The sequence below is a fragment of the Bubalus bubalis genome, chromosome 13, assembly GCF_019923935.1.
Source record: "Bubalus bubalis isolate 160015118507 breed Murrah chromosome 13, NDDB_SH_1, whole genome shotgun sequence".
Taxonomy (NCBI): Eukaryota; Metazoa; Chordata; class Mammalia; order Artiodactyla; family Bovidae; genus Bubalus; species Bubalus bubalis.
In genome coordinates this window covers 14,721,860-14,745,086 of record NC_059169.1, presented here as the reverse complement: position 1 = coordinate 14,745,086, position 23,227 = coordinate 14,721,860, and the positions used below count along the sequence as shown (strand labels likewise).

The following is a 23,227-nucleotide window of genomic DNA, read 5'->3' as shown; positions in this document are numbered from 1 at the left end:
TTTGTATTGATGGGCATGATGACAATTTATAATACTATTTTCTTGCTTTTCATGCATGTTTGAAATTTTCTGTTGCAAAAAAGAAAAGTGATTAGAGCTGAAAATTGTAATTTTTCAATAACCTACCTTTCTGGTGTTAGCTCTCTCTCGGATAATGCAATCCACAATGTATGGTACCAGACTTTTCCTGATTTACAGTTCTCTTTTACATTCCCTACCTTTTCCAGTGCTGTAAACACTCAGCTACTAGTTCTACTTTAAAAAATGAAGGAATTGGTTGCTATAGTTGGAGGTCTAGTGACTTCCTTGTTAGTCGGCCCCAGACTGTTCTGTCTGGTCCCCACAACTATCTCAGGACCATAATTAGCCATCTCCAAATTACCAAATACATTCAATCCTTTCAGCTTCTGCTGTCTTTTTTTTTTTTTTAAACTAAGATCTTTTGAAACTTCTTAGCATCCTATTCTGGACATAAACTAACATGGTATTTATGAGACATTGAAAACCAGTGTTGACTTGTACAGGGAAGACTGAATCTGGAGCCAGGGGACTAGAGATTTAGATACTTTCCTTTTTACCTAACCTTTCTGACCTAACTGTTTTCAGGTTTACAAATGGTGGGGCTGCTTTTTAGGTTGTTTGTTTTTTTTTTTTTGCTGGCACTAGAAAGAGAAAACCTCTCTTTCCTTTCTGATTAGGGACTTATAAGGATATGATCCATAACTGCTGGTAGCCATGCCTCCCATTCACATGAAGAGGACAGAAAGAATAAAGCAGGAACCCAAAGGGAAGTCATACACTCAACAACTATTTATTGAACACCTACTGTGTGCCATGAACTCTTCTAGGATTTAGGGACATATAAGGGAACAGCATGGTGATATAAAAGAGAGTCTGAAGTGAAGTGAAGTGAAGTTGCTCAGTCGTGTCTGACTCTTTGCGACCCCATGGACTGTAGCCCACCAGGCTCCTCCGTCCATGGGATTCTCCAGGCAAGAATACTGGAGTGGGTTGCCATTCATCAAATCTCTGGGGTTCCTGAGGCCACTAGGTTTCCTCCTTAGGTTATGGGACCTGCTGGAGCAGGAGCTGTCACTTTCCAGCTCATGTCCTCTGACTCTGCTCCAGGACTAAGGAGTTCACTGCTTATCGGCAACTCTCTGCTGAAGGGCCTTTTTCCAGCTGTGGGAGCACTTTGGGACCATAGTCAAGGCAAGTCAAAACCCCTGGATTCAACCCTCAACTGGTGATGGATGGGGAGCTGGGAGATAAATGTCCCAGTGCCCTTGTCTGTGAGTTGGAACAATTCTGTCTCCCAGCACGCTAAGCAGCCGAGTTGTCTAAGCAGTAACTTGTTAACACAGTTTTCATTGGCTTCCTTCCCTTCTCTGTCTCACTTCTTCACTCCCTACAAATGTTTTCCTGGGATCACTTATAAAATAAACTCCTCCCACTCAAATCCTTCTCATAGTCTGCTACCGGGGAACCTAAACTATGACACTTACCAGAAACATCCTTCTAATTACTGAAAAATATATTTACTCCCTGGAAATGACAACCCACTCCAGTATTCTTGCCTGAAGAATCTGCATTGACAGAGGAGCTTTGCGAGCTACAGTCCATGGTGTCACAAAAAGTCAGACACAGCTGAAGTGACTTAGTATGCATGAACCCATAAAAGTGCTAGCTAATACTATAAACCTTGGATTACCCCATACAGTAGCACTATCTACATGATAATTTTGAGGACTTGAAATGCATCCGGTCCAAATTTGAGATGTGCCATAACTGTAAGATAAGATACACAATAGATTTCAAAGACAGAAAAAAACATTATTTGTATCATTAATGATTTTTATAGTTTATATGTTAATATAGTATTTTGGACACACTGGTGTAAAAATGTCTTACTGATATTATCTTCACTTGTTCCTTTTAAAATGGTTACTACAAATTTAACATTACAGATGTGGTTCACTTTATATTTCTATGGACAAGACTACTGTAACCAATGGACAGGCTCTGCACCACAAATCTCTCACAGTCAAGAAAGCAAATTAATAATATTCATATTATTATACAAATAACCTTGAATGTGATCTAATTCATGAAAAGAAATCATCCTCACATTTCAGAACTTTGTTACTGGTAATGAATTACTTGTGTCACTTCCCACTGGCTCTCAGACATACTTGCATTATGACACTTTCACAAAGAGTCCTGGTATAAAAACTTAAACCAAATTCCTTATTTTGGATCAATATATTCTATTTGATCTTCCTTTAAGATGTTATAATAATAATGGAATCTTGAGTAATTTTGTTTTCACTTCATTTGGAACACTAGTCCATTACTGAGATGAGGTGTCCAGAAACTGTTAAGAGTTGAGAAGATGTCCTCAGAAAAGAATATACCTAAAAAATTGAAATTCCTACTTCCATTAGGCTCACAACCTAGAAAAAGAATAGGTAAAGAGGAAATTTCAGAAGAGTAAAAAAATAAAATAACACAAACACATTCATTCTTACCCTGATAAATTAAGGATGTTTTGTGATGGTGCTGGCATGGATTGTGTCACACAGTTTCACGCTTTGAATGTTTTTCAGCCAAATAAAGAGCCCAAATAGCCATCAAAAAAAAAAAAAAAAAAACAGAAAAAACAGAATACTCCATCCTAATGAAGGCAAAGTCTGATAGGCACTGTAGTATATTGGTGGCAAAATATAAATTAGAGTAGTTTTTTCAGAAAATAATCTAACAATATTTATTATTCAGATCAGATAAGATCAGTCGCTCAGTCATGTCCGACTCTTTGCAACCCCATGAATCGCAGCACGCCAGGCCTCCCTGTACATCACCAGCTCCCGGAATTCACTGAGACTCAAGTCCATCGAGTCAGTGATGCCATCCAGCCATCTCATCCTCTGTCATCCCCTTCTCCTCTTGCCCCAATCCCTCCCAGCATCAGAGCCTTTTCCAATGAGTCAACTCTTCGCATGAGGTGGCCAAAGTATTGGGGTTTCAGCTTTAGCATCATTCCTTCCAAAGAAATCCCAGGGCTGATCTCCTTCAGAATGGACTGGTTGGATCTCCTTGCAGTCCAAGGGACTCTCAAGAGTCTTCTCCAACACCACAGTTCAAAAGCATCAATTCTTTGGCGCTCAGCCTTCTTCACAGTCCAACTCTCACATCCATACATGACTACTGGAAAAACCATAGCCTTGACTAAACGAACCTTTGTTGGCAAAGTAATGTCTCTGCTTTTGAATATGCTATCTAGGTTGGTCATGACTTTCCTTCCAAGGAGTAAGCGTCTTTTAATTTCATGGCTGCGGTCACCATCTGCAGTGATTTTGGAGCCCAGACAAATAAAGTCTGACACTGTTTCCACTGTTTCCCCATCTATTTCCCATGAAGTGATGGGACCGGATGCCATCATCTTTGTTTTCTGAATGTTGAGCTTTAAGCCAACTTTTTCACTCTCCACTTTCACTTTCATCAAGAGGCTTTTGAGTTCCTCTTCACTTTCTGCCATAAGGGTGGTGTCATTTGCATATCTGAGGTTATTGATATTTCTCCCAGCAATCTTGATTCCAGCTTGTGTTTCCTCCAGTCAAGCGTTTCTCATGATGTACTCTGCATAGAAGTTAAATAAATAATAAATTTATTATTAGGAGCCTTACAAATGTTCATTTTTTTTGACTCAATAAGATTTTCACTATGAAGATGAAGAAGGTAAAAAGTCAGCTATAAACAGCTATTTATGTACAAATACTCAAACAGTAAATAATCTGCCTGCAATGCAGGAGACCCGGATTCAATCCCTGGATAGCGAAGGCCCCGTGGAGAAGGAAATGGCAACCCATTGCAGGAAGTACTCTTGCCTGGAGAATTCCATGGACAGAGGAACCTAGCAGAGTATAGTTCATGGGATCACAGAGTCGGACATGACTGAGCGACTAACTCTCACTTTCATGTTTCTCAGAGAAGTGCTTGTTATAATATTAGAATTTAGAAACATCCTAACTTCTAAGTTCAGCAATAGCAAAATGATTGAATAAATCATGAATCACTTTTACAGAAATGCTTTAGATTTCCCTGGTGGTAGAGTGGATAAGAATCCACATGCCAATGCAGGGGATACAGGTTCAACCCCTGATCCAGGAAGATCCCACATGCCGCCAAGGGGCAACTAAGCCCAAGCACCACAACTACTGAAGCCTGTGTGCTTAGAGCCCATGCTCCACAACAAGAGAAGTCACTGCAATGAAAAGCCTGTTCAGTTCAGTTCAGTCGCTCAGTCATATCCAACTTTGTGTGACCTCATGGACTGCAACATGCCAGGCTTCCCTGTTCATCACCAATTCCCAGAGGTTGCTCAAACTCATGCCCATTGACTCGGTGATGCCATCCAACCATCTCATCCTCTGTTCCCCTTCTCATCCCGCCTTCAATCTTTCCCTGCATCAGGGTCTTTTCCAATGAGTCAGTTCTTCACATCAGATGGCCAAAGTATTGGAGCTTCAGCTTCAGCATCAGTCCTTCCAGTGAATATTCAGGACTGATTTTCTGTAGGATTGACTGGTTTGATCTCCTTGCAGTCCTGGGGACTCTGAAGAGTTCTCCAACACCACAATTTGAAAGCATCAATTCTTTGGCACTAAGCTTTCTTCACAGTCCAACTCTCACATCCATACATGACTCCTGGAAAAACCACAGCTTTGACTAGACAGACCTTTGTCAGCAAAGTAATGTCTCTGCTTTTTAATATGCTGTCTAGGTTGGTCAGAGCTTTTCTGCCAAGGAGCAAGCATCTCTTAATTTCATGGCTGCCGTCACCATCTGCAGTGATTTTGTAGCCCAAGAAAATAAAGTCTGTCAGTGTTTCCATTGTTTCCCCATCTATTTGCCATGAAGTGATGGGGCCAGATGCCATGACCTTCATTTTTTGAATGTTGAACTTTAAGCCAGTTTTTTCACTCTCCTCTTTCACTTTCATCAACAGACCCTTTAGTTCTTCTTCACTTTCTGCCATAAAGGTGGTGTCATCTACATATCTGAGCTTATTGATATTTCTCCCAGCAATCTTGATTCTAGCTTGTGCTTCATCCAGCCCAGCATTTCACAATATGTATTCTACATATAAGTTAAATAAGCAGGGTGACAATATACAGCCTTGACATACTCCTTTCCCAGTTTGGAACTAGTCCATTGGTCCATGTCTGGTTCTAACTGTTGCTTCTTGACCTGCATACAGATTTCTCAAGAGGCAGGTAAGGTGGTCTGCTATTCCCATCTCTTGAAGAATTTTAAACAGTATCTTGTGACCCACATAAAGACTTTGGCATAGTCAAGAAAGCACAAGTAGATGTTTTTCTCGTATTCTCTTGATTTTTCTTTGATCCAATGAATGTTGGCAATTTGATCACTGGTTCCTCTGCCTTTTTAAAATCCAGCTTGAACCTCTATAATTTCTTAGTTCATGTACTGTTGAAGCCTATCTTGGAGAATTTTGAGTATTACTTTGCTGAGTGAGGCCCCAGAGAAGCCTTCTGATGGCTGCAGCCTCCTGAGGGACCCTGAGCCAGATTACCCAGCCAAGCTGCTTCCAGATTACTAACTCTCAGAAATTCTGCAAGATTTGGAGTATCCACGAGTCTCCAGCAGAGGCGTGAGTCAGTAGTGGCCTGCTGCTGGGTTCAGACCAGATCAGTCACTCAGTCATGTTCAACTCTTTGCGACCCCATGAATCGCAGCACGCCAGGCCTCCCTATCCATCACCAGCTCCCGGGGTTCACTCAGACTCACGTCCATCGAGTCAGTGATGCCATCCAGCCATCTCATCCTCTGTCATCCCCTTCTCCTCCTGCCCCCAATCCCTCCCAGCATCAGAGTCTTTTCCAATGAGTCAACTCTTCGCATGAGGTGGCCAAAGTACTGGGGTTTCAGCTTTAGCATCATTCCTTCCAAAGAAATCCCAGGGCTCATCTCCTTCAGAATGGACTTGTTGGATCTCCTTGCAGTCCAAGGGACTCTCAAGAGTCTTCTCCAACACCACGGTTCAAAAGGATCAATTCTTTGGCACTGAGCCTTCTTCACAGTCCAACTCTCACATCCATACATGACTACTGGAAAAACCATAGCCTTGACTAGATGAACCTTTGTTGGTAAAGTAATGTCTCTGCTTTTGAATATGCTATCTAGGTTGGTCATGACTTTCCTTCCAAGGAGTAAGCGTCTTTTAATTTCATGGCTGCAGTCACCATCTGCAGTGATTTTGGAGCCCAGACAAATAAAGTCTGACACTGTTTCCACTGTTTCCCCATCTATTTCCCATGAAGTGGTGGGACTGGATGCCATGATCTTCGTTTTCTGAATGTTGAGCTTTAAGCCAACTTTTCACTCTCCACTTTCACATTCATCAAGAGGCTTTTGAGCTGCTGGGTTAGGGGCACTGAATGCAATATTGTGAGCAGGAATCCTTTTGAAGGAGGTCTCCCTTATCTTCATTACCCCCACCATAGTTTGGCCTTAGGCCAAACAACAGAGGGAGAACACAGCCTCACCCATCAACAGAAAATTGTATTAAAGATTTACTGAGTATGGCCCCACCCATCAGAACAAGACCCAGTTTCCCTCACAGTCAATCTCTCATCAGGAAGCTTCCATAAGGCTCTTATCTTTATCTATCAGAGGCCAGACAGAAGGAAAACCACAATCAGAAAACTAACCAATCTGATGACATGGATCACAGCCTTGTCTAACTCAATGAAACTATGAGCCATGCCTTGTAGGGCCACCCAAGATGGATGAGTCATGGTGGAGAGTTCTGACAAAACATGGTCCACTGGAGAAGGGAAAGGTAAACCACGTCAGTATTCTTGCCTTGGGAACCCCATGAACAGTATGAAAAGTACAACAAACAGTAGCCCCCACTCACCACAACTAGAGCAAACCCATGCAGCAACAAAGACCTAGTACAGCAAGAACAAAAATGGTATTGAATGCTTTCAAGAATGACCAAAATGGTAGAAGATCTTAAGAAAGCCGGATCCTGAGAGTGTACTGATGAAAGCAACAAAGAAGTTGTGAGGTATTCTGGCAAAGAAGCCATTAGGCTCTGCCTGCCATTCCCATTCCTTCATTTCTCTTTCATGGAAAAATGTGTTGTGTATCACCTGTCAACTCAGAATCAGCCCACTGTATATTGACTTGTATGTTGACCTATCTTTACTGCACTGACAGCTAATACCTTTTACTGACTCAACTGTAGGTTCTTTCTGGATTCCTAACATTTGACTATGACTGAGCTTTGGTAACTAGAGTTATTATTCTTTTTTACTTTGTATTAGGTTTTTCTGGATTCTGCCTGGTGATGGTATTTTACTATTGACCAGAGTCTACCACACAGAGGAATTGAGATTAAAATGATAGTTTGTTTGTTTGTTTGTTTTGGCTTTGTTTTACTGCCTGAAGTGGGTTTCTCTGGATTCTGTGTACTGACAATATTTTACTATTGACAACAATCTACCAGATGGAGGATCCATGATAAGGCGATAGCTTTAGAAAAGAAGCAACTGGGAAAGAGCAATTGGCCTTTGGTTCAAAGCTGGTAGTTTTGGTCAGAGAGCCTGAGGTACCTCCTCTTCAAATGAGCTGATCTGTAAGGATACATTTAACTCCATGTCATGTAGCCACACAAAGTTCAGAATCAAATTATGTAGTAGAACTTGCTTGTATCCCATGAGAGACATCACTCTGTCTAAATTGAGACCAAATTCTGGACTAAAAGTTTTGATACCGTTATGTGTATGTAATTTATCATTCTGCAACAGCCAAGAGACTTAAGTTTCTACTCATTAATCAAAACAGCCAGGGAGGCTATTTCTAGCACACAGCTAGATGTCCCATTGGGTCATAACCTTTACTCTGCTAACCTCAAACCACTTTTCTTATTTCAAATTTAGAATTTCACCCAGCAGCTGACTATCAAGCATTGCCATCCATCTCTATCAGTCAACTTGTTCAGTTTCCATAAAACAATAATCTCTATATTGTAATGGCCCTTCTTTGTAGATCCATTTAGGTGTTTTATTACATTTTCCTCCACTGTTTAAAAAAATAGAAGATGGAAAGAATCTATATGCTAATATTGACAACAATGCAATTAACGTAAATATGGAGAGAGCATGAAATGAAAGAAAGGAGGTGCCTCTTCAGTCTGGTTTGGATGCATATTTGAAGTAAGCTGGTTCATGATGTATTTAATTTTTAAGGAAGAGAAACCATGTTTTTGAACCTCTGAAATATCTAGGGCAGCTTTATTCAAACTACCAAAATTTGGAAGCAATCACGATATCCTTCAACAGGTGAATGGACAAACTGGTTCATCCTGGCAATGGAGTACTACTCAGCACTAGAAACAAATGAGCTACCAACAAATGAAACAACATGGAGGAAACATAAATGCTCATTACTAAGTGAAAGTAGTCAGTCTGAAAAGGCTACATGCTGTATGATTCTAACTATATGACAACAAGGCAAACTATGGAGACAGTAAAAGATCAGTGTTGCCAGAGGGTGGAGGTGGGATGAGAGATGCATAGATGGAGCACAGGGGATTTTTAGGGCAATGAAAATACTCTGTAATATACCACAATGATGGAAATGCTATCATACATTTGTCTAAACCCATGGAATGCACGACAGCAAGAGTGAACCCTGATGTAAACTATGGATTTGGGGTGACTGCTGTGTCTCTATAGATTCATCAGATGTAGCAAATCTTTCACTCTATGTTGATAGTGGGGAGGCTATGGGGTGTGGGGGCAGGTGAGAGAAGGAAATCTCTGTACCTTCCCCACCTCACCTCCCCCAGAAAGAAAAATCTACTAAATGCTTGTGAGACACTGATGATTATACATTCAAACTTCCCTGGTCGTCCAGTGGTTAAGAATCTGCCTGCCAACGCAGGAGACATGGGTTCTATCCCTGCCCTCAGAAGATCCCACAGGCTGTGTAACCCGCACTCTAGAGCCTGCGCTCTGCAACTACTGAGCTCACCAACCATAACTCCTGAAGCATGTGCGCCCTAGGGCCTGTGCTCCACAACAGGAGAAGCCACTGCAGTGAGAAGCCCATGCACCACAATGAAGAGCAGCCCCTGCCCACCGCAGGTAGAGAAAGCCCACGCATAGCAACAAAGACCCACCACGGCTAAAATTAAAATAAGCAAATAAATAAAAATTTTTAAAAATGAAGTGTTATAATAGAGGAAATGAGATTTTCTAACTTATAGATTGAGATTCATTTTAATAAAATGTCCCATTGATCCCTTATAGTATTTCTTAGACTTATACAACAGATAATAATGTTCTTCAATTGAATCAAGAAAGTAAGAACAATTTACCTTTTCTCTTGTCAATTTTTTAAAATAACTTATAAAACACTACCAGAGTTATACTCTCCTTCCCACCCCTTGAAAATCAAGTCCATTTTGCTTCATTAAATTTTCTGTTTCCTAAATATAACTTCAGTGAAATTAAGAGAAATGGAGTTTGAGGTAAGAAATACTTCTATAAAATTAATTTGTATTGCATATTATTAATATTTAATCTATATTTTAGATACTCTTATAACATTCAGAGGTTAAAAAGCTGAAATATTCTTTCTAAACATAAAGAACTTTAGAATTCTTTCTTTGTTTTCTGAGAAGAGTCTTCCCTTGCTTCCTTTCATCCAGTCTACTTTCAATTGCACTCTCAGGGAAGCTATGGGTACAAAAGTACCAAATTGCATCTGAATGAAATGTATTTCCTACCCTCACCAAGCATACAACTTATAATTGTGTGTATAATTCCCATTCTTAAGAGTCACACCTTTGCGTGAAGGCTTTCATTATATGTGGACAACAGAAATGAAGTCCATCATGTGTCAATATTAAAACAAAACTATTGACTTTTTATGGACATTTTTTCTAACACGTATTGCTGATGTCCCTCCCTCGCAGTTTGCAGAACATAATGACAAACATTATTAACTATTTGATATCATTACCAGGAGTAGAAGTATGCCATTTGGTGCAATACACTTAGGGTCTAACGAACATAGGTATAGGGGTTTACAGATTCATTTATATACACTTACTAACAACAAATTAACTTTTAAAAATTTCACATCTATTTTTTCTATATTTTTATTTCTTATATTTTCTAATAATACTTTACTTTTTACTACTTTTAAACTAGCTTGTAAAGTAAGATTTAATAGGCTTTAAAATATGGACCTAAAGATCTCTGCTAGGAATAATTATGAGTTTGCAGATCTAATTTTGGCAACTTAGATCCCTCTTGGTGTCAGATGTCTTCTGTGAGACTGAAATTACCCAAGGATGACAGCTGGAAAAGTGAATGTTATCAGAAGGTGCTTTGGTTTACCAGTGGTTTTATGAAAGTGAAGGTGAAAGTGAAAGTTGCTCAGTCGTGTTGGACTCTTTGCAACCCCAGGGACTATACAGTCCATGGAATTCACCAGACCAGAATAATGGAGTGGGCAGCCTTTCCCTTCTCCAGGAAAACTTCCCAACCCAAGGACGGAACCTAGGTCTCCAGCATTGCAGGCAGATTCTTTATTAGCTGAGCCACCAGGGAAGCCCATGGCTTTGGAAGTGTTCCTAAATGATTAGTAAATTTCCTCTCTTCTTTTGACATGAAATAGTTTAAGAATGCTAAAAATATTCCCCGATTTTATTTTTTAAATGTAAATAATTCCCAAATGGATTCCATATTAAGTATTCACACTTTTCTATAGTTATTTAAGGATTTTCATTAAAAAAAAAAAAAAAAAGATATACAGAAACACATTAAAGAGAAAGAGGGAGAGAGAAGCCCAAGGCTGAGACCTGAGACCGTCCAGCATTCACAGGTAGAGACTCACCCAGGGAGACTGAGGAGGGAGAGAAAGTGCAGTCACCGGAGTGCAGAAGAAGCTGGAGCCCATGCCTCTGAGAGGCTGGTAAGTTGAAGACAGAAGAGTACTAGTTGGATTTGGCAAAGACAGGGGTTTTGGTGATTTAGGTAAAGCATTATTTTAAAGAGAAAGAGAGTGAAATCTTTTAAAGATGTGTTGAGCAGAGAACCGTGTCTGAAGGTGTGGAAAAGTGATTATACACAACTCCTGTGAGAAAGTTTGCTGTGAGGAGGAAGAGAAAATGGAAAAAGTAACTGCTGGACTATAACCCTTGAGGAGGCACTCATCCACACTGTGAACTGTTCAATAGCCAGTCTAAAATAGACTGTTTGAGTAACATGGGTGAGCCGATGTTGTCAGTATCTGCCCTGGTGCCTTCCATGTCACCCTAGCCTGACTTCCTGCAACTCTGCCTGAGGGCTTTGTCTGCCACCTGAGTCAGCTCTGCTAAAGCACAAGGCAGCCAGGAGGGCTGGGGAATTTAACGTCTTCCTCTGCTCTCCCCTGGCAGCCTTCAGTCACCAGACAGACAGAAGCTGGCATGTAAATACCCCTACTCCCTCACGCAGGGAAGCTAACCCTGAGGCTTGTGCTCCACACTGTCTCCTACAGTTTCCCAGCAGGACTGTGTTCCAGTAACCCAGCCTGGAACATACCTGATAACACATCCTGTGCGGCCCTCTCTCCCTTTCTTGTCTCACTTACCCACTCCATTACCAGTGTTTCCTGGGACCCCCTCCCAAATAACCTATTGCATTCAAATTCTCATCCTAGACTTTAGCTTCAGCACACCCAAACTAAGACAACCAAAAACATTCATGTAATAACATGAAACCATTATACCAATTTTGCACAAGAATGCATGAAACAAGAAACATTAAAAGAAAATATTTCAAAATGATAACAATGATCATTTCTTTATTGTGGAAATATGGGTGATTAAAAAAAAACAAATCTCGTTTTTCCTCAAGAAAATAAAGTGGTTTTCTTTTGGTAAAGAAGTACTGTAATTACAACATACAGATTAATAGAGATTTTGTGAATTTCAGAAGGTGATCTTAAAAGAACAAAGAAAGGGAAAGAAAGAAAGGGAAGCCACTCAGTCATGTCCAACTCTTTGTGACCCCATGGACTGTAGCCCACCAGGCTCCTCTGTCCATGGGATTTCCCAGGCAAGAAAACTGGAGTGGGTTGCCATTTCCTTCTCCAGGGGATCTTACTGACCCAGGGATCAAACCCGGGTTTCCCACATTGCAGGCAGACGCTTTACCATCTGAGCCACCAGGGAAGCCCTAAAAGAACAAAAAGTATTACCAAAGAAAATATGGCCGCTGCTAACTTTCTCAGCAGCACATAGCAAATGAAGTACCAATATTCATATGAAAAACACACAAATGGCTTTTGTTATAGTTACCATTTATCGATTGTGTAACAATACCCTTTTATCATCTCACAAATCCTTGCAATACTACTGTAAGGTACATATTATTCTTATCTTTTTACATAAAATATAGTTCAGACAACAGTGCATTCTCCAAAATGGGGGAAGATTTGAACCCAGATATTGGTCCCAAAGCCCATGAACTTCCTGCCACTTTGGGCTGCCTCTCTCTGTACCTTCAGGTATTATTTTAGAGTCACCAACAGAAAGTCAAAGAGTAATCACTGCATCAACATTTCTAATGTGCTTGATGCAATTTAGAACTAGGAGGATAGATGTGTATGAAGACACTTTGCCGGGGCAAATGGCTTCTTCAGAGCAAGCTGAAGTGTGGTCACCAGAGTCATGTTGGATAGAACAATTAGAAGGCTGTGCTGTCAAACCCTGGAGGCAAGAACAGTACATCACCATGGTGGAAAAATCAAACTGTACCACAGAGAGATGGATTTTTTAAACTACGAGGCCAAGAAAGCACAATCCTAAAGTATATCTGAGCTTAAAGGACCAAAAATGGCACAGAGTACATAATAACATACTGTAGAATAAATTTTTGGTCACAGTTAGGTTCTTTAGTCACACTTTACACAAGAACAGCTCTTACTTATCTCTCAACTGTATTTGCTTGACTATCTACTAGCTGCCAGTCACTCACTACTTTATTTACAAGGTAAAATGCAGATTAATCTTTATGAGATAATGGAGAAATAAGCCTGTTATTTCTATTTTTAGCTTATTAAAAATGAGCTAAGAGTTATAATTTCTGGATCTGCACTGGTTCACAATGTCTGGACCATAGGCTTCTTAAAGCAGGAGAAGATCCGCTCCCTCAGACTCGAGTGCCCACTCAATGCCCTGCCCACAGGAAGTCTTAGAAAGCACATACCTGGTGAATGACAAGGATACCCACACCCCACCAGAAAGAGGAGGGCACTGCAACCTCTAAAAACATTTACTGTGACTCAAAAAGTTTCTCTGTCTCTCAGGACCAAAGGGAGAACTATGCTTCCCCCACTGCCTGAGATACACAGGGATAATGGCCAAAACTGATCAGTGGAGATGAGCATAAATGACAGGGACAAAGACAGCCAGACTACTTAGATGACAGCCCCAAACTCCCTAGTGTCTGTTCTACTCCTAGGTTGCTCCTGGAGGAATCCTGTTTTGATAAGAGAGGGAAAGAGGAAAGACCAAAGCACATTCTTCTAGGGGCATGAAGGCAGTTACCCCGTAACTGATGCACAGAGAAAAGTACATAAGCAAGAAGTAAAATTCTGGTTTCTTTATCTCTCAAATAAATAAATAAATGTAAATGAGCTAATAAGTGCATATCAGTACAAGAGGAAAATAAGTAACTTTAGACTTTTTTTCCATATATGAAAACCATCTGAATAAAAACATAGAAATATTTTTAAAAATATAAATAATAAAATATAAATAAAATATATAAATAAAAAATAATAAATGCACTCAATGCTGACTGTACTGTTTCTGTCTATAGTTTACAATGCTGACTGTAGCCCTCTCTGTCTATAAAAAGCTCTTGTCCACTGATTGTCAAGGGAGGGGGAGTCAGCCTTTGGACAGGAGTCTACCCTCCCCCCAACACACAGACCAGCATCCAAAATAAAGCAAATGTTCCTTTCCATCAACCTGGCCTCTTTATTGGCTTTTGAGTGGTGAGCAGATGGAACCCCGCCCCCTTCACTTTTTGGCCGTCTATGGTCAGCCTTGGAACTATCACAGCACCTGTCATGCTGAGAGGGGAGTGAATTTTAGTGTTACAATGAAGGCGGAGTGAGTTAGAAGTCAGAGACCAGACCATACTCAAAACCATCTTGATTTTAGCTGGTTCAAGCCAGTTTTTGTGGGATCATGTTTATCTCAATATCTGTACCCACCTACTTCCTTCCTGTCTCACAAGCATAGACACTGTTTCCATAGTGACGAGGCCATCTTAGCCTGTCACCTGAGAGCCCAGACCTGGTTCTCTGTGGACCCTGATGCCTAGGTCCTTTCCTTTCCTATTTAAATAATACCCAGTTTTCTTCCTTAAATGAAGGGTGCCAGGGGCACCCATTATTTCAGGAGCAACATCAAGCCCCAGAGAATAGGGAGCTACCTTATGGGTTAAAAAACAACAACAACAACAAAATAAAACTGATTATATCAATACCTTCCCTTTTGGACCTTCAGGAATAGAAGAGAAATTGGTCTCTTTTTCTTCATCAGGATTATCTCCACAGGTAACAAAGGAAACAGTCATTAAAGGTAAGTTGGGGCCCTTAATATTCCATGAGGCTTGGGCTGTGATGAAACAGTCACCAACAAAGCCCATCAACAATTCCCTGGGAGTAAAAGTAAAACCTTGGTAATAAAATAAAGTCTAACCTTTTGTTACTCCGTTTGTGCTGAGTCAAGTTTCACTTGCTCAAAGGGTGCTTCATGAAGAGGCCTCACACCCGGCCCATCAGACAAGACTCCCTGATGTGAAACAGCTGCGTTGACATCTCAGCTTGGAGGGCTGAGTGCAGAATCATTGCCCCCAGCACTGCGATTCAAGATGGCATTGAGGCTGAGCCACAGGCAGCACAGATGAGCCGGTCCTATGAGAACACCCCCGATCCCCAGTTGACAGGAATCACATTCAGCAGCCCTCTGAAGGGTTTTCAGAGGAAACAGTGTCCTCTAGAGCACATTCTACTGGTACGCGCCACACCCGGCAGAGGGACTTCCCAGGTGGCTCAGCAGTAAATATCCCGCCTGCCAATGCAGGACACTCGTGTTGATCCCTGGGTCAGTAAGACCCCCTGGAGCAACCCACTCCAATATTCCTGCCTGGGAAATCCCATTTCCGGAGGATCCTGGCAGGCTGCAGTCCATGGGGTCACAAAGAGTCAGACATGACTGAGTGACTGAGCATGCGTGCACATACACACGCACACCCCTGGCAGAAGGACCCCCACCTCCTGTCGAGGATAGGGGATCTCACTTGGGAGAATCGGTAACAAAATAAAAAATCAAACCATTTCTGTTTCTCATGGTGACTCAGATGGTAAAGAATCTGCCTGCAGTGTAGGAGACCCGAGTTTGATCCCTGGGTTGGGAAGATTCCCTGGAGATGGAAATGGCTACCCACTCCAGTATTCTTGCCTGGAGAATTCCATGGAATTCTCATGGGCTATAGTTCATGAAGTTGCAAAGAGTCAGACACAACTAAGCGACTTATGCTTTTTCATACTTTCTAGCAAGGAAAGCAGCTGCCATTTAGGAAGAAATGAGATCTTCAGCCTCCAACAGTGGTTCTCACTTGGCTGCAGGGTGGAATCACCTGTGAGGTTTTAAAAAGTGTTGATTTCTGCATCCCCTCCCCTGAGATTCTGATTTAACTGAGATGAGGCTTCAGCACTGGGATTTACAGAGCTCCCCTGGTGATTCAAATTTGTAGCCAAGTTTACAAACCACTGGCCTTTGCCATACTGAGGATATAAAGAACTCTACCTGTATGAGGGAGCAGAGTAAACAGACAGAGTGATTCTGCAGGAGCAGGAGTGTATGTTTCTGTGTACAGAGTGTAGTTGGGGTGGGGGCCTGTGACCCCTTTTGCCCACTCTGAGGCCTTCCTGGCCTCTCATTGCACAGGCTTTCCACGTTTCTCACCTGGATGCCTGGATTCTTCTGTGCCCTGGTGGTGATTTTCAGTATGATATAGTTGTCTCAGGAGCTTTCATACAAGCCCCACCTTAGTTCATCACACACATAAAAGCAGGATTCCCCAGGTGTGGCTTGCTGGGAGGGAAATCCTGGGAACTATACAGGATGAGCAGCTCAGTACGAACTTCAGGAGTTGCTCCTGCACAGGGACGTTCAGGGAGCTACGGGCCAATGGCCAACCATGGGTGTGGCATACAGCTGTGACTGGAACCTTCCTGTGCCTGGGATCTGAGGTGTGTGTTTGTACTCAGTTGTGATGACTCTTTGGGACCCCATAGGCAGAGGATGGGATTTCCCATGCAGGAATACTGGAGTGGGTTGCCATTTCCTCCTCCAGGGGATCTTCCCAGCCCAGGGATCGAACCTGTTACTCTTGGATCTCCTGCACTGGCAGGTGGATTTCTTACCACTAGCGCCCCCTGGGGGCTTGAGGGAACTGATCCTAAAGTCAGTGACAGGTAATTCCCAGGTTCAGTGATAAAGAATGTGCCTGCCAATGCAGGAGACACAGGAGATGTACGTTCAATCCCTGGGTCAGGAAGAAGCCCTGGGGGAGGAAATGACAACCCTCTCCAGTATTCTGTTCTTGCCTGGAAAATCTCATGAACAGAAGAGCCTGGTGGGCTACAGTCACAGGGTCACAAAGAGTTGGACATGATTGAACACAAGCAGTGACAAGTGCCTATGATATCAAGCATCAAGAAGTGCAGAGGTGTAATGTAATAAGCGTCCCAATAAATAGCAGCTGCCCCTTATTCTGCTCTGTGTGACAAGGATGTGCTTTTGCTTAACTATCATATCACATTTAATTTTTTTTTTGGCATATGAAAATTTATTACTATCATTCTTTCATCATCAAAATTTATGATCTTGGTCTTTCCTTCTTGCCTTTGTACAAGGCAAAAAAAGAGACACTGGATACTTTGACAGCCTTAAAGTGGACTCCAGGAATGTCACCAACAGCATGACCTTTGGAACCAAATCCAGCAACCAGAACTTCATCATTTTCCTCAATAAAATTCAAGCAATCATCTCTGGGTACAAAAGGCTGTGATTTTTTACCACTCTTGGTGAACTGAACCCTGACACATTTCCTGATGGCAGAATTTGGATGTTTGGCTTCAACCCCTATTTTTTCGAGCACAATTCTCTTGGCATGAGAAGTGCATCTAAAAGGGTTGGCCTTCAGGGCTGTGCCCAAATGGGCTTTATTGTACTGTTACCATGCCATTTCAGGGCTTGTCGGTAGCTACAGAGCTTCCTGGCTAAGACCACGACGCTTTCATCCTACCAGCACCATGAGCCTGAAAGAAAGACCATCATGTTTAATTTTAACACAAGCTCGGAGGGTATTAGGATGTTAGGACCCCCACCATTTTACAGAGCTTAAGGACCTTGCTAGAGGTCATAAGACTCCTAACTGAGAGATGCAGCCTCTGAGCCCTGGTGGAACTGCACAGTCTGTCCGCGCTCCACCTGTGTCCTGTGGGACCAGGAGGTGTCCCTGCCCAAAGACCTGCTCAGCCTGACACCCTGGGTGGGTCCATGTGGTCCCTCCAGGGGCCTGCAGCCCCTTTGCTCCTATTGCCCCTGACTCAGGTCCTTCCTTTTGCAGGGCAGCCCCCAAGAGCCCCATGGTCGGCAGGAGGACACCCTTGCCCCATTTTAGCAGCTTCTCCCTGCAGCCAACTCCCGGGGGTGTGGTCAGGCCAGGTTGTGAGGAGAAACATGAGAGAGGCAGGAAGGTGTGAGCTTGTGGTCAGCACCTTCCTCTGACCTGGGACCGCCCTCTCTTCTCCTGACACTTCCTGCCACTCAGGGCAGCTCCTCTCAACGCCCCACCCCCCTCCATTACAAGTGCTCCTGTAGCTCTGCTGTGGGTCAGAGTCACCAGGGGAGGGGGAAGAATGCAGAGTCCTGGGCTCCAGCCCCAAAGATCTGATCCAACATCCCAGTCCCAGTGGATTGGGATGCAGGGGGTCCTCTGAGCACATTCTGAGAAGCATTTAACAGACCTGCCACTCACATATGTGGGCCCTGGGTCAAGAATATAAATGAAGCCCATCCTATATGTTTAAATATTTAAAAGTTATAAATCAAGCTAACACACTGTCAAGTACACCGTCATAACCACCTGGCAGGCTGGGATTCCTGGACCCTGGAGTTTGGAGCTAGAAGGCAGGACAGCAGAGGGCTGGGCTGACCCAGCCCCCAGCCCTCCCCCTGCTCTTCCCACCTGTGGCTCTGACCCTCTTTGTGCCCTGAGGAATCTGCTGCTCAAGCAAGAGCATTACAGACTTCAAGTCCAAGCTCAAGCCATCCTATTCCGCCCCATAAACAGCTGTATCTAGACTACCTGTCAGGTTGGGACACGGGTCCCAGGAGGGAGGCCTGCACTGGCGCTGGGAGCAGGGGTTCTAGGGTCTAGATGCTCAGAGCATGGCCTGGAGAGGGCGGGGCTCCAGGTGGCCACACGCCCTGGTCTGCTCTGGCTGCCTGCACCTGGGGGAAGGTGCAACCGCAGGATGAACTGAGCAGGGCCTCTAAACCAGTGCTTCTCAAACTGTACTGTGAGCAGGATCCACCTGGGATCTGGAGATTTTGTCAGTAGGTCTGGGGTAGAGACCACAATCACGTGTTCCTAACAGCCTCCCAAGCCAGCTGACACTGCTGGTCCTCAGGCCTCGCTTAGAACAGCAGAGCTCTGGGGCAGGGAGGGCAGAGATTTCCTGTAAAGGACCAGGAAGTACATTTCCAGGCTTTGGGGGCCTTATGGTCTATGCTCAGAAAAACATCTACTTCTGCTCCATTGACTATGCTAAAGCCTTTGACTGTGTAGATCACAACAAACTGTGGAAAATTCTTCAAGAGATGGGAATACCAGACCACCTTACCTACCTCCTAAGCAACCTGTATGCAGGTCAAGAAGCAACAGTTAGAACCGTACGTGGATTGACTGCCTGGGTCAAAATTGGGAAAGGAGTATGACAAGGCTGTATATTGTCACCCTGTTTATTTAACTTATATGAAAAATAATGTGCATATATGTATAACTGAATCACTGTGGTCTAGCAGAAATTAACACAACATTGTAAGTCAACTATACTTAAATAAATTTTTCTAAAAACAAGGAAAAAAAAAAGGGTGTTATTAAGTTCTTTATTAGTAATGTGTACTCTGGTTACTTGCATGGCCTGTGTTTGCTGGATTTTCCCACTTTAGACAAACAATTCTTCCTTAAAGAATTAAGCTGAGAAGATACTTTGAGTCCATGAAATGTCGTTTTCCTCTCAACACCCACGCCCCGACATTCACCATGTAGTCAGCCAATGATGAATTTTGGCTGAATTATTTATGACAATGATTACTGTCACATGGTACTTGTCTGTCAATCTGTCTACATTTGTGAGCTGGCTTTCTACTACAAAATAAGAGCTTTCCCTTTCTCATAGCAATTCTATATCTTGTCGGAATGAGTATAAACTCATGGATTAAAAAAATATATATATTGTTGTAAAATGTGGGGTGTAAAACCCTCAATCCTCTGTTCACCATTACTTACCACATTTCTAATGTGATATAAACTCCATACCAGAGACTCATTTTGTGCTAGGTAGTCTGCAAAATTTAATCTTAAAAATGTTTTTCATGTAATGTTCTCCAGAATTAAATATGATTAGCTTTTGGATCAAACATGGTTTGGAATACCCAAAGCTTCCACCTATTGGGATGGATACTTGTGAGCATGTTTACTGAGTGGAAGAGAGAATTTAGTGAGAAACATCCAATGTATACTTTGTGCAGAACATTCTTAGTGTGTTTGAGTCTTAACCTTGGTTCTTCTTCATTTTAATTTTATTTATTTTAATTGGAAGAAAATTATTTTACAATATTGTGGTGGTTTTTGCCATACATCAGTATGAATCACCCTTGGGTGTACATGTGTCCCACCATCCTGAACCCCCCACCCCACACCTCTGGGTTGTCCCAGAGCACTGGCTTTGAGTGTCCTGCTTCATGCATCGAACTTGCACTGGCCATCTATTTTACGAATTGTAATATACATACACGTTTCAATGCTATTCTCTAATACCACCCCACCCTCGCCTTCTCCCACATAGTCCAATAGTCTGTTCTTTACATCTGTGTCTCTTTTGCTGCCTTGCATATAGGATCATCATTACTGACTTTCTAAATTCCAAAAATATGCATTAATACACTGTATTGGTGTTTTTCTTTCCGGCTTACTTCACTCTGTATAATAGGCTTCAGTTTCATTCACCTCATTAGAACTGACTCAAATGTGTTTTTTTTTATAGCTGAGTAATATTCCACTGTGCATATGTACCACGACTTCCTTATCCATTCATCTGCCAATGGACATTTAGGTTTCTTCCACGTTTTAGCTATTGTAAACAGTGCTTCAGTGAACACTGGGGTACCTGCGTCTCTTTCAATTCTGGTTTCCTCAGTGTGTATGCCCAGCAGTGCGATTGCTGGTTCATATGGCAGTTCTATTTCCAATTTTTTAAGGAATCTCCACACTGTTCTCCATAGTGGCTGTACTAGTTTGCATTCCCACCAACAGTGTAAGAGGGTTCCCATTTCTCCACACCCTCTCCAGTATTTATTGATTATAGGCTTTTTGATGGCTGCCACTCTGATCAGCATGAAATGATACCTCATTGTGGCTTTGATTTGCGTTTCTCTGATAATGAGTGATGTTGAACCTTTTTTCACGTGTTTGTTAGCCCTCTGTATGTCTTCTTTGGAGAAATGTCTGTTTAATTCTTTGGCCCACTTTTTGATTGGGTTGATGTTTTCTGGTATTGAGCTGCATGAGCTGCTTGTATATTTTGGAGATTAATTCTTTGTCAGTTGTTTTGTTTTGTAATACTTTCTCCCATTCTGAAGGCTGCCTTTTCACCTTGTGTAGTTTCTTTGTTGTGCAAAACTTTTAAGTTTAATTAGATCACAATATGCCAGTAAATTTGGAAAACTCAGCAGTGTCCACAGGACTGGAAAAGGTCAGTTTTCATTCCAATCCCAAAGAAAGACAATGCCAAAAAATGCTCAAACTACCACACAATTGCACACATCTCACACGCTAGTAAAGTAATGCTCAAAATTCTCCAAGCCAGGCTTCAGCAATATGTCAACTGTGAACTTCCAGATGTTCAAGCTGGTTTTAGAAAAGGAAAAGGAACCAGAGATCAAATTGCCAACATCTGCTGGATCATCAAAAAAGCAAGAGAGTTCCAGAAAAACATCTATTTCTGCTTTATTGACTATGCCAAAGCCTTTGACTGTATGGATCACAATAAATTGTGGAAAATTCTGAAAGAGATGGGAATACCAGACCACCTGACATGCCTCTTGAGAAATCTGTATGCAGGTCAGGAAGCAATAGTTAGAACTGGACATGGAACAACAGACTGGTTCCAAATAGGAAAAAGAGTACATTAAGGCTGTATATTGTCACCCTGCTTATTTAACGTATATGCAGAGTACATCATGAGAAATGCTGGGCTGGAGGAAGCACAAGCTGGAATCAAGATTGCCGGGAGAAATATCAATAACCTCAGATAGGCAGATGACACCACTCTTATGGCAGAAAGTGATGAGGAGCTAAAAAGCCTCTTGATGAAAGTGAAAAAGGAGAGTGAAAAAGTTGGCCTAAAGCTCAACATTCAGAAAACGAAGATCATGGCATCTGGTCCCATCCCTTCATGGGAAATAGATGGGGAAACAGTGGAAACAGTGTCAGACTTTATTTTGGGGGGCTCAAAAATCACTGCAGATGATGATTGCAGCCATGCAATTAAAAGACACTTACTCCTTGGAAGGACAGTTATGACCAACCTAGATAGCATATTGAAAAGCAGAGAAATTACTTTACCAACAAAGGTCCGTCTAGTCAAGGCTATGGTTTTTCCAGTAGTCATATATGGATGTGAGAGTTGGACTGTGAAGAAAGCTGAGCGCCAAAGAATTGATGCTTTTGAACTGTGGTGTTGGAGAAGACTCTTGAGAGTCCCTCAGACTGTAAGGAGATTTAACCAGTCAATCCTAAAGGAATTCAGTCCTGAATATTCACTGGAAGGATTGATGTTGAAGCTGAAGCTCCAATACTTTGGCCACCTGATGGGAAGAACTGACTCATTGGAGAAGATCTTGATGCTGGGAAAGATTGAAGGCAGGAGGAGAAGGGGATGACAGAGGATGAGATGGTTGGATGGCATCACTGACTCAATTGTCATGAGTTTGAGCAAACTCTGCGAGTGGTGATGGACAGGGAAGCCTGGCATGCTGCAGTCCATGGGGTCACAAAGAGTTGGACATGACTGAGTGACTAAACTGAACTGAAACTTGAACAGGAATTTAACTCTTTCTAAATTTTAAATGCTATTAAAATCATTGATAATGCAATAGTATTTCCTTTTGAAAGCTGGTATGGCCTCATTATAAACATAATTATCATGGTAAATAAGAAGGCAGTACTGGAGAGGGTAGTACTGTTTAATAACTAATCACATATCCAACATTGTTCAAAAGCAGTGTTTCTCAACTGTCTGGAATTACATATAAGTTTTATTTAATTTTACATTTTCAGCCCATTGCAACTTAGTCACTGATCCACTGTGCAAGGCTAGTATGCACCTCCCCCGTCAAGTGCAACACTCACATTGGTCTCTGGGCTGTTCAGGATCACATCCATCCTAAGTCTGGATGTCATGGCAATAGCTGATGGCTCTGAGTTTCTAGCTTTCTTGAGTTTCCTGTACTTACTTATAACCTAGTTACAAACAGTTCATGGACTGACACTAGTGCACAGACCACACAGTGAGCGTCACTCTCAGAGTTAATCTTTGCAACAAACCTCTGTGAATCATACTATCCCCACCTCAACTTTCAGACAAAGACACTGAAGCACAGTGGACTTCCCAACCTTAAGAGCCCATGGTAAACAGGAGCAGAATTTGTATCCAAACCCAGTCAGCAATGCCCAGAACCAGTATTTGTCCCTAAAGGGTGACCCCAGAGCTTGTGCTCCTCCTTGGAGGCTTATGTCATTTTAACTACATGTGGAGGAAGAACAGTCTGATT

General features: G+C 42.2%; 1 pseudogene; it reads right to left on the bottom strand.

Moving 5' to 3' along the window:
- Positions 1-16,717: 16,717 nt before the first annotated feature.
- LOC102413008 lies at positions 16,718-22,838 on the bottom strand (annotated as a pseudogene).
- Positions 22,839-23,227: the final 389 nt, after the last annotated feature.